Consider the following 21323-nt stretch of genomic DNA (forward strand, 5'->3'; position numbering starts at 1 on the left):
AAATCATGAAACTCAAAGACCACTCTTTTTCAAAATATTGAATTTGTTATATAATGCTTATGATTGTTTCAGAACTGATATTTTGCCTAAGAACCAAGTATATTCCTACTATAAACTTTTTCACACTGTTTTTTCTATTACTGTGTTTCCTTTACTATATTTTCTATATGTATTTGGTTTCTCCTTTCAATATTGTTCTTGAAATTTTAAAATAAATAATGTCTTCCTGTATCTGTAATGTTTAATTTAGAGAGCTATAATTACATAAAGAAAATAATCAGCAGATGTTTTATTTAGATGACAAAAATTGCTTTCTCTTTAACATACCATGGACATATAGAAGGATAACATTTATAGAGAAAAGAAAATGTGAAACATTCCTCCAAATTAGAAAGTTTTGATAGCTTCATTTTCAACATGAAGATATTTTATACTTAAAAGTTGAAAACATCTTTGGAAATGAAGGTGCTTAAAATATCTCATATGTTGCCATAAAAATAAATAGTTTATGGATTTAATAAAACCTCAGCTTTCAAAAGACTTATAAAATTTATGCTTAAGTGGGCTCTATGCTGCAGTTAAACAAAGTATTTAAAAGGATTTGATAATTTTCTTTTGGTTTGCACTCAACTGAATTATCATCATCTTTGTGCCATAGAAAAATGAGGAATTTTGATTTTGTGCATACTAGAACAACAAAAATGATAAAGTAATAGCCTATTTTCTAAAAATATTCACTTTATTGGAGTATAGTTAGTTTACAATGTTGTTAGTTTCTGTTGTACAGTAAAGTGAATCAGTTATCCATATACATATAATACTCTTTTTAAGATTCTACTCCCATATAGGTCATTACAGAGTACTGAGTAGAGTTCCCTGTGGTATACTGTAGGTTCTTATTAGTTACCTATTTTAATCCTATATTTAAAGTTTGTACTTTTTATATTGGGTCAAAGACATCTTTATACTCCCATGGTATCCATTAGTATCAGGTAACAGTAGCCAATTGAGCTAATTCAGCAAAATATCTCATTTAATATTTCCAGCTACCGGACCATATGGTTATAATTGTCCATTACTTACTAACTTGTTTTGAGCAAACTTGAATCAGGTGTTCTTATCTCCCCTTAGCTTACCCCTAAGCTTCAATAAGCACTAAGTTATATAGCATGCCCCTTAACAACTCATCCCAAGAACTAGCTGACCAAAGAGAGCGTGTCTCCAACTAGTATACCCAGTCCTATTTTCTGTTCACCTCCCCTAGTTACTACTTCCCTCACAAAGTTTCTGCTAGTCCTACTTACCTCTCCCAATAATTAACACATAAATAAGATTTTTTTTTTCTGTTTAATTTTTGAGATGCTTCCAGGACTTGTGGCCACAACTTTCTCCCTATTATAATTTTTTTTCAAAAAGCTCTCCTTCCTTAAGTCCAAATTTGTTTTTATTTGGTATGCACGTGTTGTCATCATCCTCATTTACACAATCTAGGAAATACCATATAAAAGAAATATAGTTATTTAGCAAAGATTATATATATAATAATGTTGATACTAGAATTTTAACATAGGCTTCAGTGATTGCATAGCTTCATTTTATACTGCCTTAAATGCGATGATATTTATTGGAAAGATTTGTGCAGTTCAGGATGGGGAACACAGGTATACCTGTGGCGGACTCATTTCAATATTTGGCAAAACTAATACAATATTGTAAAGTTTAAAAATAAAATAAAGTTTAAAAATAAAATAAAATAAAAATAAAACACTAGACAGAATTTTTTTTGGCTTCTAATCTGTTCACCACACTGCCTGAGTTGTGAGGATGGGTCTTGCCAACCCACTGCTAAGTAGAATTATTAAGTATATATATTCTTTTGGGGGGCTTCCTTGGTGGCTTAGACAGTAAAGAATCTGCCTGCAATGCAGAAAACCTGGATTTGAAATCTAGGATGGGAAGATCCCCTGAAGAAAGGAATGGCTACCCACTCCAATATTCTGGCCTGGAGAATTATATGGACAGCGGAGCCTGGTAGGTTATAGTCCATGGGGTCACAAAGAGTTGGACACAACTGAGTGATTAACACACATTCTTTTGACTCTTTGTCACATGTTTTGTCTTCACAATCAAGGGACAGAGACCACATGCTACCTGCACACAATACAGCAATACTGTTTCCTGGCTGCCTGGCAGACCCCTCTGTGATACCCTGTTCTCAGCTGATGGGTTGGTTTGGATCTAGCTCTTCATCTGGAAACTCCTGCCATCTTATCCCTCAGAGTCCTGAAGTACGATCTAATAATCACATTGAAGGATTTGATTAAAATTTAACAGGAAACAATAAGAGATATAATTCTTAAACCCAAATGAGTGATCCTAAGAATTCCATCCTTACTGGATGGAATTTCAGGAGTTTGAAGAAGTGAGATTTCTTATAAATGAGGGTCTTCAATTTAATCTGTTCAAATGATGCTGCAAAGAAAAAACTGTGAACTTATCCATGAGACCATGTATACCCAAATCCTATCACTTTGCACTCTCACTGTAGGATAAGTATACTAGTGCTGCTCCAATTTTTACCTACATATAGAAACCAACGAAGGTGAATTTCTTTGATTTCCACTTCCTCGTGTAATTTTAGGATAACTTGTGAACACCATTCCAGTTTCTGCTTGTTGTTTAGTGTATTCACATAAAACAGACTTAGAACAAGTTATAAAAAGTTTTTGTGGAACAGCTCAAAATGTGGTAAGTATGAAATTGTTTATCAGGACTAAAGCATATGCTTCTCTATAGTGTTATTTCCACTATCTAACCCATATAACTTGTGGACCGAGCTCCTTTTAGAATAAATAGGAGGTTTGGGCACATAAGTAGGGAGGTAATATTCTGACAACAGAATTAAAGATGATTTGGGGATCCTAAGTTTAAGATGTTAACTATGATTATTATGCCTTGCCACAAATAATAAGAGAAGTTAATATCCACCTTTACTCTGGGATAGAGAAGCAATCATTGATGCATGGCTATGTATAAAGATTAGCAATGGGAAATTACTTTTTCAGGTTATTTAGAAAGAAATGTCAAGCATAAGTTTATATTCAAGCTGCAATCTAAAAACTGAATCATGGGCTCAGGAGCATGCCATTGTGTTTTTCTTTTGAAATATTTTACTATTATCTTCCAGAAGTTGTGCATGGCCAATAAACTATGGAATTACAAAGATCTTCAGTAAGAGCAGTGCCAAAATTAATATAAAAAACTGAAATGCAAAAAACCAAGTGAAATGAAGAGAAACACGGAAGAAAGGAAGGAAATGAAGCATTTGATGGTAAGATTCCAGCTAATTAATAACTTTTTAGACTCATTTTATTATCCATTTAAATAGGCATTTAACCTTGCTAAATCTGAAAGAAGTTTAAATTCCATGTTGTGAATTTAAAAAATATCAAATATATATAAACAACTGTGCCTCAATATAAGACCACACACCTACTATAAATAGATATCTATATGTATACATATATATATTTCTATATTTGGATGTAGTATATTTTATTAGTTAGAAGTAATTTGCATGTTGTTGAGAACCCAGCTTTAATCATATTGAAGGAAATTGCTTTTCACTTATAAAATTTGTGGCTTTTGTCTTGAATATTGAAAGTATCAAGTACGCTATAGTAGTCCCTTGGTATCTGGAGTGGATTGATTGCAGGACCCACTAGTTGTTCAGTCGTTCAGTCGTGTCTGAATCTTTGTGACCCCATGGACTGCAGCATGCGAGACTTCCCTGTTCTTCACCATCTCCCAGAGCTTGCACAAACTCATGTCCATTGAGTCAGTGATGCCATTCAGCCAACTCATCCTCTGTCATCCCTTCTCCTCTTGCCTTGAATCTTTCCCATAATCAGAGTCTTTTCTGGTGAGTCAGCTCTTTACGTTAGGTGGCCAAAGTGTTGTAGCTTCAGCCTCAGTCTTCCAGTTATTGTTCAGGGTTGATTTCCTTTAGAATTGACTGGTTTGATCACCTTGCAGTCCAAGGGATTCTCAAGACACCACAGTTCAAAAGCATCAATTTTTCAGTGCTCAGGCTTCTTTATGGTCCAACTCGCACATCCATAAATGACCAGTAGAAAAAACAAATCTTTGACTATACAGACTTTTGCTAGCAAAGTAATGTCTGATTTTTAAAATGCTGTCTAGGTTGGTCATAGCTTTTCTTCCAAGGAGCAAGCATCTTTGGATACCCAAATCCCTGGATACTCAAGTCTCATAGTCAACCCTATGTATCCAAGTTTCTGCATCTGTGGATTCAAACAAATATGGATCTTATTACAGTGTTTATAGTAAAATTAATCTATAGAAGGAATTTTTAAAGTAAAATTATACAAGATATTGAGTTGACCCTAGAACAACTCAAGTTTGAACTGCTTGGGTCCACTTGCATGCAGATATTTTTTTCACTAAATACAGTACTATATGAATGACAGTTGTATGAACCCACAGATGCAGAATCTTGAATATATTAAGCTGACTATAGGACTTGAGCATACAGGGATTTGGGTATCAATAGTAGGTACTGGAAGCAATCAACCCCAGATACCAAGGGACCAATGACCAGTTGTGGATGTGTCTGGTGATGAAAGTAAAGTCTGGTGCTTTAAAGAACAATATTGCATAGGAACCTGAAATGTTAGCACCATGAATCAAGGTAAATTGGAAGTGGACAAACAAGAGATGGCAAGAGTGAATATCGACATTTTATTTTATTTTATTTTATTTTATTTTACTAGCTCACTCAACTATTTTATTCCTTGAATGGTTGCTATGGAGGCCTAATTTATTTTTTTTAATTTATTATTATTATTATTATTATTTTTTTTTACTTTACAATCTTGTATTGGTTTTGCCATACATCAACATGCATCCACCACGGGTGTACACGTGTTCCCCATCCTGAACCCCCCTCCCTCCTCCCTCCCCATACCATCCCTCTGGGTCATCCCAGTGTACCAGTCCCAAGCTTCCTGTATCCTGCGTCAAACCTGGACTGACGATTCATTTCTTATATGATATTATACATGTTTTAATGCCATTCTCCCAAATCATCCCCTCCCCACACACAGAGTCCAGAAGACTGTTCTATACATCTGTGTCTCTTTTGCTGTCTCACATACAGGGTTGTCGTTACAATCTTTCTAAATTCCATATATATGCATTAGTATACTGTATTGGTATTTTTCTTTCTGGCTTACTTCACTCTGTATAATTGGCTCCAGTTTCACCCACCTCATTAGAACTGATTGAAATGTATTCTTTTTAATGGCTGAGTAATACTCCATTGTGTATATGTACCACAGCTTTCTTATCCATTCATCTGCTGATGGGCATCTAGGTTGCTTCCATGTCCTGGCTATTATAAACAGTGCTGCGATGAACATTGGGGTTCACGTGTCTCTTTCAATTCTGGTTTCTTTGGTGTGTATGCCCAGCAGTGGGATTGCTGGGTTGTATGGCAGTTTTATTTCCAGTTTTTTAAGGAATGTCCACACTGTTCTCCATAGTGGCTGTACTAGTTTGACACTTTAGAAATCAGTGAACTTAAATGGACTGGAATAGGCGAATTTAATTCAGATGACTATTATATCTACTGCTGCAGGCAAGAATCCCTTAGAAGAAATGGAATAGCCCTCATATTCAACAGGAGTCTGAAACGCAACACTTGAGTGCAATTTCAAAAATGACAGAATGATCTCTGTTCATTTCATATGTCCTATTCATCAAAGGGGGCTGGAATGCAAAAATAGGAGGTCAAAAGATACCTGGCGTAACGGGCAAGTTTGACCTTGGCGTAAAAAATGAAGCAGAGCAAAGGCTAACAGTTTTGCCAAGAGAATGTGCTGGTCATAGCAAACACACTCTTCCAACAATACAAGAGACTCTACACATGGACATCACCAGATGGTCAATACCAAAATCAGACTAAGTTTTTTTAAGTCAGTGATGGAGAAACTCTATACAGTCAGCAAAAACAAGACCTGCAGCTGACTGGGGCTCAGATCATGAACTTTTTATTGCAAGATTCAGACATAAATTGCAGAAAGTAGGGAAAAACACTAGGCTATGGTAAGACCTAAATCAAATCCCTTAAATTATACAGTGGAAGTGACAAACAGATTCAAGGGATTAGATCTGATAGAGTGCTTGAAGAACTATGGACAGAGATTCATAATATTGTACAGGAGGCAGTGGTCAAAATCACCCCCAAGAAAAAGAAATGGAAAAAGGCAAAAAGGTTGTCTGAGGAGGCCTTAAAATAGCTTACCAAAAGAAGAGAAGCTAAAGGTAAAGGAGAAAAGGAAAGATATACCCATCTGAATGCAGAGTTCCAAAGAATAGCAAGAAGAGATAAGAAAGCCTTCTTAAATGAACAATGCAAAGAAATAGAGGCAGACAGTAGAAAAGAAAAGACTAGAGATCTTGAAATAAATTAGAGATACCAAGGGAAGAGTTCATGGTAATAAGGGCACAATAAAAGACAGAAATGGTATGGATCTAACAGAAGCAGAAAAGAGTAAGAAGAGGTGGCAAGAACACATAGAACTATACAAAAAAGATCTTAATGACCTGGAAAACCATGATGAGGTGATCATTCACCTAGCACCTGATATCTTGGAATGTGAAGTCAAGTGGTCCTTAGGAAGAATTATTAGGAACAAAGTTAATGGTGGTGATGGAATTCCAGCTGAGCTACTTCAAATTCTAAAACATGATACTGTGAAAGTGCTGCACTCAATATGCCAGGAAACTTAGAAAATGCGGCAGTGGCCGCAGAACTGGAAAATGTTAGTTTTCATTCCAATCCCAAAGAAGGACAATACCAAAGAATGTCCAAACTACCCCACAATTGCAATTATTTCACATGCTGGCAAGGTAATGCACAAAATCCTCCAAGCTAAGTTTCAGCAGTATGTTAACCAAGAAATTCCAGATGTACAAGCTGAATTTAGAGAAGGCAGCAGAACCAGAAATCAAATTGCCATCATACACTGGATCATAGCCACAGCAAGAGAATTCCAGAAAAACATCTACTTCTGTTTCTTTGACTATGCTAAAGCCTTTGACTCTGTGGATAAAAACAAACTGTAGAAAATCCTTAAAGAAATGAGAATACCAGACCACCTTACTTACCTCCTGAGAAACCTGTATGTAGGTCAAGAAGCAACAGTGAGAATTGGGCATGGAACAACAGACTGGATCCAAATTGGGAAAGGAGTATGTAAACGCTGTCAGTTGTGACCCTGCTTTATATGCAGAGTACATCATGTAAAATGCCAGGCTGAATGAAGCACAAGCTGGAATCAAGATTTCTGGGAGAAATATCAGTAACCTCAGATATCCAGATGACACCACCCTAATGGCAGAAAGTGAAGAGGAATTAAAGAGCCTCTTGATGAATGTAAAAGAGGAGACTGAAAAAGCTGGCTCAGAACTTAACATTCAAAAATGAATATTTTAGCATCTGGTCTCATCATTTCATGGCAAATAGATGGGGGAAAGAAGAAACAATGACAGATTTTATTTTCTTGGGCTCCAAAATTACTGCAGAAGGTGATTGCATCCATGAAATTAAAAGATGCTTGCTCCTTGGGAGAAAAGCTATGACCAACTGAGACAGCATATTAAAAAGCAGAGACATTACTTTGCTGACAAATGTCCATATAGCCAAAGCTATGTTTTTTCCAGTAGTCATGTATGGATGTGAGAGTTGGACCATAAAGACAGCAGAGCTTCTAAAGACTGATGGTGCTGAATTGTGGTGTTAGAGAAGACTCTTTCAGAGTCCCTTGGGGTGCAAGGAGATCCAAACAGTCAATCCTAAAGGAAGTCAATCCTGAATATTCATTGGCATGATGGATGCTGAAACTGAAGCTCCAATACTTTGACCACCTGATGAGAAGAACTGATTCATTGGAAAAGACCCTGATTCTGGGAAAGATTGAAGGCAGACAGAGAAGGGGACAAAAAAACACGTGAATCCAAGGGAGAATGATTTCAAGAATGCTGAAGTGATCAGCAGTGTTGAACCCAGACAACCAGTTTGATAATGTTAGATGCAATCATTTGAAGGTAGTAGGCAATGGCACCCCATTCCAGTACTTTTGCCTGGAAAATCCCATGGATGGAGGAGCCTGGTAGGCTGCAGTCCATGGGATTGCTAAGAGTCGGATACAACTGAGTGACTTAACTTTCACTTTTCACTTTCATGCGTTGGAGTAGGAAATGGCAACCCACTCCAGTGTTCTTGCTTGGAGAATCCCAGGGACGTGGGAGCCTGGTGGGCTGCTGTCTATGCGGTCGCACAGAGTCAGACACGACTGAAGTGACTTAGTAGTAGGAGTAATCATTAGTTTCATATTATTTCCTCTGCTTATCTGATTGTCCCTTTTATTATCCAGCAAGGAAGCAGCAAGCAATGTAGCTCTCCCCCAATTTGGATGACATGTTCAGCACAGCCTAACTTAGAATGAATGATATATGCTATCTTCAGGTTTCAGTTTTAGAGCTGTGTGTGTAGGCATAGTGTACATGCCTCTATGTATATATGTAGAAACATTTCAAAGAGGTAGCAAAAGACCTGTGGCTCAGTAGCACCAGAAGCATGAAAAGGGATTCTGAAAGTACTAAGAGTTCATAAAGAAAAATTAAAAACAAATGAACTCTGAATTTAAATATGAAATTTTGCATTGAAAACTACTAAGATAGATGTCCTGAATTTAGTAGCTTATTGGATAATTACATCACATGCTCTAGGGTTATAACAGATTTATTCATTGTAATTAATGATATGTCTGAAATGACCAAATACTCAGCAAGTATTAAATAATCTCATTGGGGGTTGGTAGAGCATTAATTGAGAAACAAAAGTGACCCAGGACTTTGTGTTTACAACACAGAAAAGTAACTACTTAGGGGAAAGACATTGTCAGCAGCAGCAACAAAACTAGAAGAACAAATATCACAGCTGATTTTAAATTTTTTGGGGCTGAATGTGCATTTCCTTCCCCAAATTCTTATGTTGACTTCCAAACCTCCCATGTAATGGTTTCAGGAAGCAGGGACATTTGAAATTAATTAGATCATGAGGGCAGAGCCCCGATTGTACCCTTATAAAAGAGTCCAGAGAGCTCTCTAGTCCTCTTTCTGTCATGTGAGGATACAAGGAGAGACTGGCCCCTTGCAAATCAGAAGAGCTTCTCATCGGAACCCAACCATACTGACATCCTCATCTCAGCTTTCCAGAAATGTGAGGGGTAAATTTCTGTTGTTTACAAGTCACTCAGTCTCTAATGGTTTGTTATTGTAGCCTCACAAAAGTCTGAATTTTTATGAGACAATTTGTTAAAGTAATATATATCTAGATATAATCACTCTATAACACTTAGTAGCTTTATGACCTTGGCCAAGTTATTTAATCTTTCTATATAAAGTGTCCTGATTTGCTAATTGGGCATATTAATATTAAGATTTGCAAGAAAGATTTAAACATTCAGTGTATAGAAAGCACTTAACCTAATACACAGTGTGGGTATATAAATCTTCAGTTCAGTTCAGTCACTCAGTCACCTCCAACTCTTTGCGATCCCATGAACCGCAGCACGCAGCACGCAGGCCTCCCTGTCCATCACCAACCCCCGGAGTTCACTCAAACTCATGTCCATTGAGTCAGGAATGCCATCCAGCCATCTCATCCTCTGTCATCCCCTTCTCCTCTTGCCCCCAATCCCTCCCAGCATCAGAGTCTTTTCCAATGAGTCAACTCTTCGCATGAGGTGGCCAAAGTACTGGAGTTTCAGCTTTAGCATTATTCCTTCCAAAGAAATCCCAGGGCTGATCTCCTTTAGAATGGACTGGTTGGATCTCCTTGCAGTCCAAGGGACTCTCAAGAGTTTTCTCCAACACCACAGTTTAAAAGCATCAATTCTTTGGCGCTCAGCCTTCTTCACAGACCAACTCTCACATCCATACATGACCACAGGAAAAACCATAGCCTTGACTAGACGAACCTTTGTTGGCAAAGTAATGTCTCTGCTTTTGAATATGCTATCTAGGTTGGTCATAAATTTCCTTCCAAGGAGTAAGCGTCTTTTCATTTCATGGCTGCAATCCCCATTTGCAGTGATTTTGGAGCCCAGAAAAATAAAGTCTGACACTGTTTCCACTATTTCCCCATCTATTTCCCATGAAGTGATGGGACCAGATGCCACGATCTTCATTTTCTGAATGTTGAGCTTTAAGACAACTTTTTCCCTCTCCTCTTTCCCTTTCATCAAGAGGCTTTTTAGTTCCTCTTCACTTTCTGCCATAAGGGTGGTATCATCTACATATCTGAGGTTATTGATATTTCTCCCGGCAATCTTGATTCCCGCTTGTGTTTCTTCCAGTCCGGCGTTTCTCATGATGTAGTCTGTGTATAAGTTGAATAAGCAGGTGACAATATACAGCCTTGACGTACTCCTTTTCCTATTTGGAACCAGTCTGTTGTTCCATGTCCAGTTCTAACTGTTGCTTCCTGACCTGCATATAGGTTTCTCAAGAGGCAGATCAGGTGGTCTGGTATTCCCATCTCTTTCAGAATTTTCCACAGTTTGTTGTGATTGACACAGTCAAAGGCTTTGGCATAGTCAGTAAGCAGAAGTAAATGCTTTTCTGGAACTCTCTTGCTTTTTTGATGATCCAACAGATGTTGACAATTTGATCCCTGGTTCCTCTGCCTTTTCTAAATCTAGCTTGAACATCTGGAAGTTCACGGTTCACATACTATTGAAGTCTGGTTAGAGGATTTTGAGCATTAACTTTGCTAGCATGTGAGATGAGTGCAATTGTGCGGTAGTTTGAGCATTCTTTGGCCTTGTCTTTTTGGTATTGAAATGAAAACTGACCCTTTCCAGTCCTGTGGCCACTGCTGAGTTTTCCAAATTTGCTGGCATATGCAGTGCAGCACTTTCAAAGCATCATCTTTCAGGATTTGAAATAGCTCAACTGGCATTCCATCACCTCCACTAGCTTTGTTCATAGTTATGCTTTCTAAGGCTCACTTGACTTCACGTTCCAGGATGACTGGCTCTAGGTGAATGATCACACCATCATGATTATCTGGATTGTGAAGATCTTTCTTGTATAATTCTTCTGTGTATTCTTGCCACCTCTTCTTAATATCATCTGCTTGTTAGGTCCATACCATTTCTGTCCTTTATCAAGCCCATCTTTGCATGAAATGTTCCCTTGGTATCTTTAATTTTCTTGAAGAAATCTCTAGTCTTTCCCATTCTGATGTTTTCCTCTATTTCTTTGCATTGATCGCGGAGGAAGGCTTTCTTATCTCTCCTTGCTGTTCTTTGGAACTCTGCATTCAGATGCTTATATCTTTCTTTTTCTCCTTTGCTTTTCACTTCTCTTCATTTCATAGCTATTTGTAAGGCCTCCCCAGACAGCCATTTTGCTTTTTTTGCATTTCTTTTCCATGGGGATGGTCTTGATCCCTGTCTCCTGTACAGTGTCACGAACCTCCTTTCATAGTTCATCAGGCACTCTATCAGATCTAGTCCCTTAAATCTATTTCTTAGATTTATAAATATATATAAACTATATAAATCCTAGTCATTAATAATTGTATACACTAGCCAAATTCCAAACTTCTTTGTATCTGTAAAGTCTATTATCAGATGAAGTAACTCAATGTGTGATGAAGTTGAAGTTATTCTTATTGAATGGGAGTGGATTTGATTGAAGCCTGGCACTATATCCACATCTTACTTCTTCCTCTAGAGACCCAACAGTGCTTCAGGAGCGAGATAGAAAACCATTGCCCTGAGAGAGCAGACAATTAGCAAGTTATCTTTTTAAAGAATGACAGTAGAAATGTAAAGCACAAGCCCACATAAGTGTTTCAAATCTTTAACTATAATGGAGATAATTATTGTCAAGATTTTCTGTTTTAATTTACCTCTTTTCTTTGTCGTCTGAAGACTAGCACTGCCCTCTTTCCAAAATCATATACAAGATTTCAACAAACCTATCAAAATGACTTCTGGCTTTTAAAGTAACAAGTTATTATCTCTTTGGACTCGGGTCTATGGCATAATTCTAAGTTAGCTGCATGCTTGCTAAAAGGCCTCCAAAATTGCCTCAGCTGTTTCCTTTGGCATCAGGCCTGACATAGATGTATACACAGATGATGCAGCCTAGAGATTTTGCAGACAGTGCTTGCTATTAAATGCAGCATGGAGGATGATAAAGTGTCTTAGATGAATTCCAGTTAGGCTTTTATTTTGGTTGTCTTTTCTTTTAAGGAGGAAAAAAACAGATTGCAGAAAGCTATTTCTTCGTGAGCTTGTCCTATCCGGTGGTATTTCTGGTCCAATAGGAGATTAGTTACCTATTCCAGTGATTAAGCTACTAATTTGGCAAGTCATATTCTTTTTTTTTTTTTTTTTCTGTGCTTTCTTCTCTGCTGTATTCCCTAGGCCTTTCTTAGGAATGGCTTCATTAACATTGAATTGGCTTTCTTTATGGAGGCTGGAACTCTCAGTAGCTTTTAAAAAATATTTTACAAGCTGTGCAGCCCTTTGCTAATTGATGCTTTGCCCTTTTCCTAAATACCCTTAAATATATGAATCAAGGAAAAGCTGAAATATTTTAAATCTAATATTGATTACTTATACAAGAGTCTTGTTTTTGTGTTTATTAAAATAAACTTTCTATAATATTCAAAAGCTAACATGGAAATTACAGCTTATAAAATTCAAATGGGAGTAATTATTTCAGTGCATATTTGGAATAAGCTATTATTTCTTCAAATGGTTTAACTGATTGATCAACTAACATCTATTGAATTGTTTTGCATTAATATTGAAATTTGATGCATATATATTGGGTAGGACTATAATAGACTGTAAGAATTAAGCTGTGAATTAAATTCCCTTTAAGAAATTGAGATTTCTACTATAGACACCAACTAATACTTATTAAACTATAGTTGAACTAATTCAAAATTACCTGATTAATTTTGTTATTAAATATGTTTCAAAAATCCTCTGCAGTGTCTGCTACGTGTCATCCACTTTGGTAGACATTGATAGAGCTGGATATTTATTAATCATTTGAAAGTTTTAAAATTTCTTTTTTAAAAAAATATAAATTAAAAAATATATATATACATATATGTTTATTCATTATTTCTCAGATTCTTTACCCATATAGGTTATTATAGAAGATTGAGAAGAGTCAGTCCCCAGTGCTATACAGTAGGTCTTTGTTGGTTCTCTATTTTATATGTAGTAGTGTATGCATGCTAATCACAAACTCCTTATTTATCCTTCTCCACTGTATTTCCCGTTTGGTAACTATAAGTTTGTTTTCAAAATCTGGCAGTCTATTTCTATTTTGTAAATAAGTTCATTTATATCATTTAAAAAAATTAGATCCCACCTGAGTGATGTCATATGATATTTATATTGTCTTGTCCAACTTATTTCACTTGATATGATAATCTCTAAGTCCGTCCATGTTGCCACATGGCATTATTACATTTTCATGGCTGAGTAATATTCCATTGTATATATGTACCACAGCTTTATCCATTCCTCTGCCAATGGACATTTAGGTTCCATGTCCTGGCTATTGTAAATAGTGCTGCAATGAATTTTGGGGTACACATACCTTTTCAAATTATGATTTTCTCTGGATATATGCTAAGGAGTGGAATTGCTGTATCATATGCTAGTTCTGTTTTCAGTTTTTTAAGGAAACCCCATACTGTTCTCCATAGTGGTTGTACCAATTTACATTCCCACAAACAGTGTAGGAGGGTGCCTTTTTCTCCACAGCCTCTCCAACATTTATTGTTTGTAGATTTTTTTTTGATGATGGCCATTCTTACCAGTCTCAGGTATTACTTCACTGCAGTTTTTTGATTTGCATTTCTCTGATAAATAGTGATGCTGAGTGTCCTTTCCTGTTTTGTTTTTGTTTTGTTTTGTTTTTGGCCATCTATATGTCTTATTTGAAGAAAAGTCTGTTTTGATCTTGTGTTCATTTTTTGATTGTTAAATCTCTATTTTATAGTTACTGCTATTAAGTACATGAACGACTAAGTGTATTTTATTTGTTAAATAAGTAAAATGAAAGATATATGAGGCACTAATACTGACAAGACAGAAAAGATGGGTAAGGCAATGGAGCAGGCTTGTCTTATTCTCTTCCACTTCAAATTCCTAAACAAATCATATGCACATCTGTGTTATGTGTACAAAAACATGACTATATATATATACACAACATGTATCTGTATATATTCTAACCACTTATATACTTAATGTATTAAGATATGTATAACATACATCTTATGAAACCCTCAGCTACCTTGATAAACAAATAATGTCATCAGTAGAAAGAATATTGAAATGAATATCAGAAACACTGAATATGGAACATGATCTTATCTGGAAATAGGGTCATTGTAAATGCAATTAGTTGAGTGAGGTCATATTGGATAAGGGGGAATCCTGATCTAATATGATTTGTGTTTTCATGTTAATTAGAAGTATTTTTAGTACATACACAAATCCTGGAGTCCTAAAGTTTGGCTTTAGTTTAAAATAGATAAATTGTTCAATAAAAGCAGTAAATATTGTTATTTCAGTAAATTTGCAAATATGTGACACAGAATGCATTTTGTAGTATTACTAAATGTTACATCTGATACATAAACACTTAAAAAAGAACAGCTAGACAAAGTACTCCACTGAGTTAAGTCAATGGCTACGTCTTATGCCAAAACATTTTCTTTACAAAATTTATTTCATAAGAAATCCTTTAAAATGTGAAGTATGATAAAAAGCTATAGTTGTGCTATTTTATTATTGGTCTTATTCTAATGAAGAGAATGAATGTTCAATTTGCTATTCTACCCTCAGGAACTTTACTTACTACCACTTTTCTCCTAAAATAAAATTCAAAGCATTGGTTTTTGTATTTAAATCCCCAGGGTTTTAGCTCTTAAACTCTGTATGTTACTGAAATATAGATAAAACATCCAAAATAAAATGGGAATTGTGTGTTCTGTAAAATCTCACAGAACTGCCACTTCATTTTGTTCCAGTTTCATCCTTTGAGATATTTTGTTGAAATAAATGTATATATATATTAATAACTAAGAATTAAGGATTTTAATATTTAGATTTTGCACTTTCTACGTTATTAACTAGTGTGCAGATAGAAGCCATCATATAACAAATGACAAAGAAATATCCTTAAAAATCACTAGATTGATATTTTCCATTGATTAGTATATGATACAAAATAACTGATTGAAAAAGAGAAAAAAAAATCAAAAGGACAAACAAAACGTTTGATTCTGGCAGCTACTGTTCAGTCCTTTGACCAGTTGCCTACAGGAAAGGTTATTATAAGAATCTTACAACCTAGGTTCTGCAGAGCCCACATAGCCCTTCCTATTCCCGACACAATGGTAAATGATACATTTAATAAAGTTTTTAGTTATGTCTAAGTCCTCAGGTGGCAAGTAGTGAAGAATCTGCCTGTCAATGCAGGAGATTCAGGAGACTCAGGTTTGATCCCTGGGTCAGGAAAATCCCCTGGGGTAGGATATGACAACTGACTCCAGTAGTCTTGCCTGGAAAATTCCATGGACAGAGGAGCCAGGTGGGCTACAGTTCTTGTGGTCATAAATAGTTGGACATGACTGAGCAAATGAGCATGCAAGTCCTCAAATATATCTGGAACATCAGAGAGTAAATTGTATTCAAATAAGCTTTGACTTAAAGCATATTTTTATTAGGCACCCTGCTCTTACTTAGAAAATGGTTTAAAAGAATAATACTGTGAAAATGCAATGAAACTCCTTTGAATTACCTGGAGTTCAGTTATTCACAACAAGAGAAATTGTGTTTATTCTTCAAATGCCTTTCACTAGGTTATGTGAATTAAGATTGCATTTTATATTTTTTGACATTTTTTTCCATTTTCTCTATTCTTTTGAAGTAATGCTTCTTACTCATAATAGTTGCAACCTAGAATTTCCTGATTGCTTCTAAAAATACATTGCAATGTTATTTGTTCTTCTTAAATTATTATGATCCTATTTCATAGGGAAATTTTTAAGCTTTATTAAAAACCAAACATTAAATGTGAAGGATTTATTTCAGTTGAAATAAACCTGTTTCATATAGTATTAATTTCTTGTTAAATAGCTTTCATTTTTTCCCAACACAGTTTTTATCTTACTTGAACACTGAACAAAAAATGTAATGGTGGTCCACTGACCTCAGCTTATACCTGCAAAGATAACACTCTACAACTTCCTGACACAGCTTTGGATAATTGACTTTTGTTACTGTTGTTGTTCAGTTGCTAAGTTGTGTCCGAGTCTGACATCCCATGCACTTTAGTACACCAGGTTTCCCTATTTTTTGCTATCTCCTGGGGTTTGCTGAAACTCATGCCCATTGAGTCAGTGATACTATCCAACCATCTCATCCTTTCTCACCCCCTTCTCCTCCTGCAGTCAATCTTTACCACCATCAGGGTCTTTTCCAATGGGTTGGCTCTTAGTGTCAGGTGTCCAAAGTATTGGAGCTTCATCATCAGTCCTTCCAATCAATTCAGAGTTGATTTCCTTTAGGATTGACTGGTTTGGTCTCCTTGCTGTCCAAGGGATTCTCTAGAGCCTTCTCTAGCACTACAGTTCAAAGGCATCAATTCTTTGATGCTCAGCCTTCTTTATGGTCCAGTTCTCACATCCATACATGATTACTTGAAAAACCAGTAATTTACTATCAGTTCAGTTCAGTCGCTCAGTCATGTCCAATTCTTTGTGACCCCATGAATCGCAGCACGCCAGGCCTCCCTGTCCATCACCAACTCCTGGAGTTCACTCAGACTCATGTCCATCGAGTCAGTGATGCCATCCAGCCATCTCATCCTCTGTCGTCCCCTTCTCCTCCTGCCCCTAGTCCCTCCCAGCATCAGAGTCTTTTCCAGTGAGTCAACTCTTCACATGAGGTGGCCAAAGTACTGGAATTTCAGCTTTAGCATCATTCCTTCCAAAGAAATCCCAGGGCTGATCTCCTTCAGAATGGACTTGTTGGATCTCCTTGCAGTCCAAGGGACTCTCAAGAGTCTTCTCCAACACCACAGTTCAAAAGTATCAATTCTTCAGTGCTCAGCTTTCTTCACAATCCAACTCTCACATCCATACATGACCACTGGAAAAACCATAGCCTTGACTAGATGGACCTTTGTTGGCAAAGCAATGTCTCTGCTATACAAAGAGATGAAAAGTTTAGTTAAGAAGAAAATAGTAGAAATTAGATTATCAAAGTAGCTGATCATCTTATTAATAAATTCAATACACATACTTCTTTAGCTTTACTGGATCATACCTTTTAATTTTTCTATTTTAGCATTCAACTGACTGCAGTTCTCTTCACCACATTTCCAATTATTGTTAAGAGTGTATTCAGTATCTCCAGAGATAACTCATCTACACCTGGTAAAGCCCCTTACTTCTCTAAACTTTTCTCTAAAATCTTATTTTCCACCCAACTCCACCTACCTCTTATCTGGTCATACTCTAGAATATGCCATTACTTACTATTTAACCATTAAAATATCCATTTCAGTAGCCTCATCATCATCTGACCATCACTTTCTAAATTCTAGCAAATTTCCTCTTAGTGTTTTGCTGAGAAGACTTCAAATAACTAAACAGTGAACAATCACGGACAGACTTCTAAAGAACAGCTGTAACTGATCACTGAACATGACTCACATCTGTTATATTCCTAGTGATCTGTGGCCAAAAAAGCTAGTAGAAAAGTTTGTCTTTGTGTAATTACTTACAATTAACATAGTTGAGTGACTGAAATTTAAATAGTATTGTTGGAAGATTGATGTTATTTAACTAAACTATGATAATGCACAAATTCAAGATTGCTTTTTTCAGTTATGTTCTTTTACATTTTAGAAAGTATTTTGATATAGGGACAATATTGAAAATATTTCAAATACTTCATTTCATAATTAAACTAAGGAAAATTTACTCTTCTAATTTTTCAACTAGTCAAGAAGCAATATTGCTTTTATCATAGAGACATTAATTTCTATTATGGGTTGTAAGAATAGGCTCTCCTTCCATGGTATATGTCTCCTTTTCCTACACCTCTGTGTAACATTAACAGAGTTTTACAATATGTTATTTAGTCGCTACATTTCTATGCAATCCATTCATTCACCGCTTTCCATAAAGGACCATTAATGGTGGCTTAAATTTAGGAATAGGAGATTATTCTGAAAAGAGAGTTTAGGCCCAAGGCCCACATTGAGAGACATAGGAAAAACTCTACAGTTCACCTTTATAAATGCCAAGTTAATCGGAATAAGCATTTGATAGATATTCATAACTTTTTTTCATACCAGGTAGACCTTTGTCCTTATGTTTTCCATTGAAATGTCCTAGTAGTCATAGTTGTGATTTTAAAAATGTGCAGAAAATAATCAATATATAGCTTAGTTATAAAATATCAATATTTAGAATATTAGCTTTCCCATTGTCCCATAAATCTGTTTCATTAATTATTTTTGATAATACTAATGACTTTAAGTGGTTTGTTTTTCCTTTCAGAATACAGCTCACATTGTTTTAAAAAAAGTCAATTTGTTTGAATCCTCAGTAAGATATGTGCAATGTTACCCTAGATTTTATACAGTTTAAACTTTCTCAGTTAGTAGAGAGAAGAAGAGGTGTTTTATTTTTAATTCTTTGTCATTATATTACTAGACTCTCACATGAACAAATGTATTTAAATATATAGTTAATGAGCCTATACTTACTGTTGGCTGCTAATTTGGGAGATTGTAGGGAGCCATTGGAAGAAAAGGCAAAACAGAAAATAATAAGATAGAAGAAAACAAAAAAGAGAGGGATGCTTTATGGTCAATCTCAAATTGTTGAGATTTTATCTTTAGGAACAGGAAAACTGAATTGAATTTGCCTATTTGCTATACTGAGCCCTATCCCTCTTTATCCAGTGGAAGTTATGGTTATGATAATGTAAACTGAGAGGTTGCCATGTATTTTTACAAAACAATAATAGTGTATATTAAGCAGTTGTGTGAAGTGGTCATCTTTTGTGTGGAGGAACAGAACTATAAATTATATAGTTTATTCTCTTAGTATCTAATTGCAGGATAGTGTTAAATGTTTAAAAGTAATAAATTGACCTTTGACTTTGCACAGAGGTTAGAGAAAACACTATATTCACATTTTGCCCCTTATACACATATAGAAATGATAGGGGATGTATCATGATTTACACTATCATACAGTTGCTTCATATTCATTGTTGTTGGTTTGTAAAAATACATTGTAAAAAGCTGTTAGTAGAATGTTCTCTTATAATTTGAATAAATGTTCCATATAGAGGAACAAAATGACAGAATGCATTAAGGAATATAGATAATGAACTAGGAAAAATATATATCTTGTGAAAAATACCACCAATTCGAAATCTTGGTAACCATTTAGAAGAATTTTTCTTATCACTATAATCTTTGAATATCTGGAACAGTAGGCAATAATTTGAGGGAGGTCTTTTCTGTTTCTCCAGCATTTCAAGGAGGCTATGATGTTAGAATTTGAATTCTTTAGTTCAGAAGATTTTTTTTTTTTTTTTTTAATTTCCAGGGAGCTCCTGAATGCAGGCTTAGAAGGATTAGGGCACAGAGTTGAATAGCTGAAGTCGAAATAATGACTGATTTTTCTCTGCTCCATTCCTTCCAAAAGCAAGGAAAGAGCTACGCAGTGAGCGAGAATGAAGGTCAACAGACTGAGGTGTTGGACGGCCTTAATTTAACTAGAATGCAAATGATTTAAAACATTCTTTTTATAGTAGTTCGGTCAATTACTAAATATGACATGAAAGGTCTAACTTTCAAGGAATTGAAGCTTAGGGCTTGTATGCAGTATTATGGAACCAAGAGAGTAGCCAGTGCTCAGCATGGAGCGTGATGTTGCATAAATAAGAAAATTGAATCACTCTCTAGCCCTGTGGATTTATGGTCTGTGAGGAAATGACTTTCACTGTGGAAATTTTCAAAGTTAAAGTACTGTTACTATAAGAAATAGCAAAATTGGAAGGAAAAAAAATTCACTAAGTGTGTTATTTTTGAGGATAGAAAAGTATATTTGGTCATTTCAGATGATTTTCTTTTCATATAGAGAATAGACAATTTTGAAAAATCACAAATGGATTCAGAGATTATCTCTTTGCAGAAAAGTAAATTATTGACTTTTTATTTCATGAAATACAGTAATTCAGTTACTAACCAAGAAGCCAAAATCTTTAGAGAGTCAGTAATATGTAAAATGGATGCAAAGTTTGTAGTCATACAAACAATGTAGAGAACAAATACAGCTTTGCTGCTAGGGAAGACTTCTGGGGCAAGAGATTCATCTTTTCCAAATCTTAGTTTCTTTACTTTTATAGTGGATTAGTGATAATTATTAATAGTTCACTGAATTGCTGCCATGATTTAGTGACATAATATTTAAGTATACTGGCATTTCAAAGACATCCAATAATCATTTTTCTTCCTTTTAAAAGAAGCAGTTAAGTATGTTGAATTTTATGTATATTTTGATATCAGAAGATTTTTCTGGTTACTGCCATTTTAAAGTATGTTTTCTCTATCTAAAAATAAGTATAAAAAATCTGACTGGATCATGCTAAGTTTATAATGGTTAAACAAGATAATGAATTTTACAGTTTTCCAAAAGATATATAGGATAAAAGCAATGCAAATTTTTATTAAAAATAATGGTATTTTGCAGATATGAAATATGTAAGGCATACCATCTTATACAATGTAAAGTATCTATGTGCCAATAATTCACCTTCAGAAATTAAAAATAATATTTACTGTAATGAGAACTAGCCACATGGGTATCTTTCCTGTCCCCACCCCAATTACTCAAAAACCCCCCTCACCCCTACACAAATAACTACTGGCCTGTATTGATTTTCATTATTGTCATGAATTTCTCTATACTTGTAGCGTATATGTATTTTCCAATAAATGTTATCTTGCCTGTCTTTAATTTTGTTAAATGGAACAAAGTATATTACATGTATTCTTCTATAACTTGATATACTATTTGACATTGTACTGTGAGCCCCATCCTGTTTATTTACAGAATTCAAATTCACTTACTTTCAAAGATTATTAGTATTTTTATACAG

At 35.3% G+C, this 21323-nt stretch overlaps 1 long non-coding RNA gene across 1 annotated transcript in view; it reads left to right on the forward strand.

Moving 5' to 3' along the window:
• LOC147359247 (uncharacterized) overlaps window positions 1-21323 on the forward strand; it is a 157164-nt gene that overhangs the window by 125029 nt on the left and 10812 nt on the right. Inside the window, exon 2 of the long non-coding RNA XR_015140213.1 lies at window positions 3188-3331. This is a non-coding gene — a long non-coding RNA (uncharacterized LOC147359247). The remainder of the gene's footprint in view (window positions 1-3187; window positions 3332-21323) is intronic.

This window comes from Bos grunniens, chromosome 14, assembly GCF_055505025.1.
Source record: "Bos grunniens cultivar Pamir isolate PY7600 chromosome 14, Bosgru_T2T1.0, whole genome shotgun sequence".
In the NCBI taxonomy this organism is placed as follows: domain Eukaryota; kingdom Metazoa; phylum Chordata; class Mammalia; order Artiodactyla; family Bovidae; genus Bos; species Bos grunniens.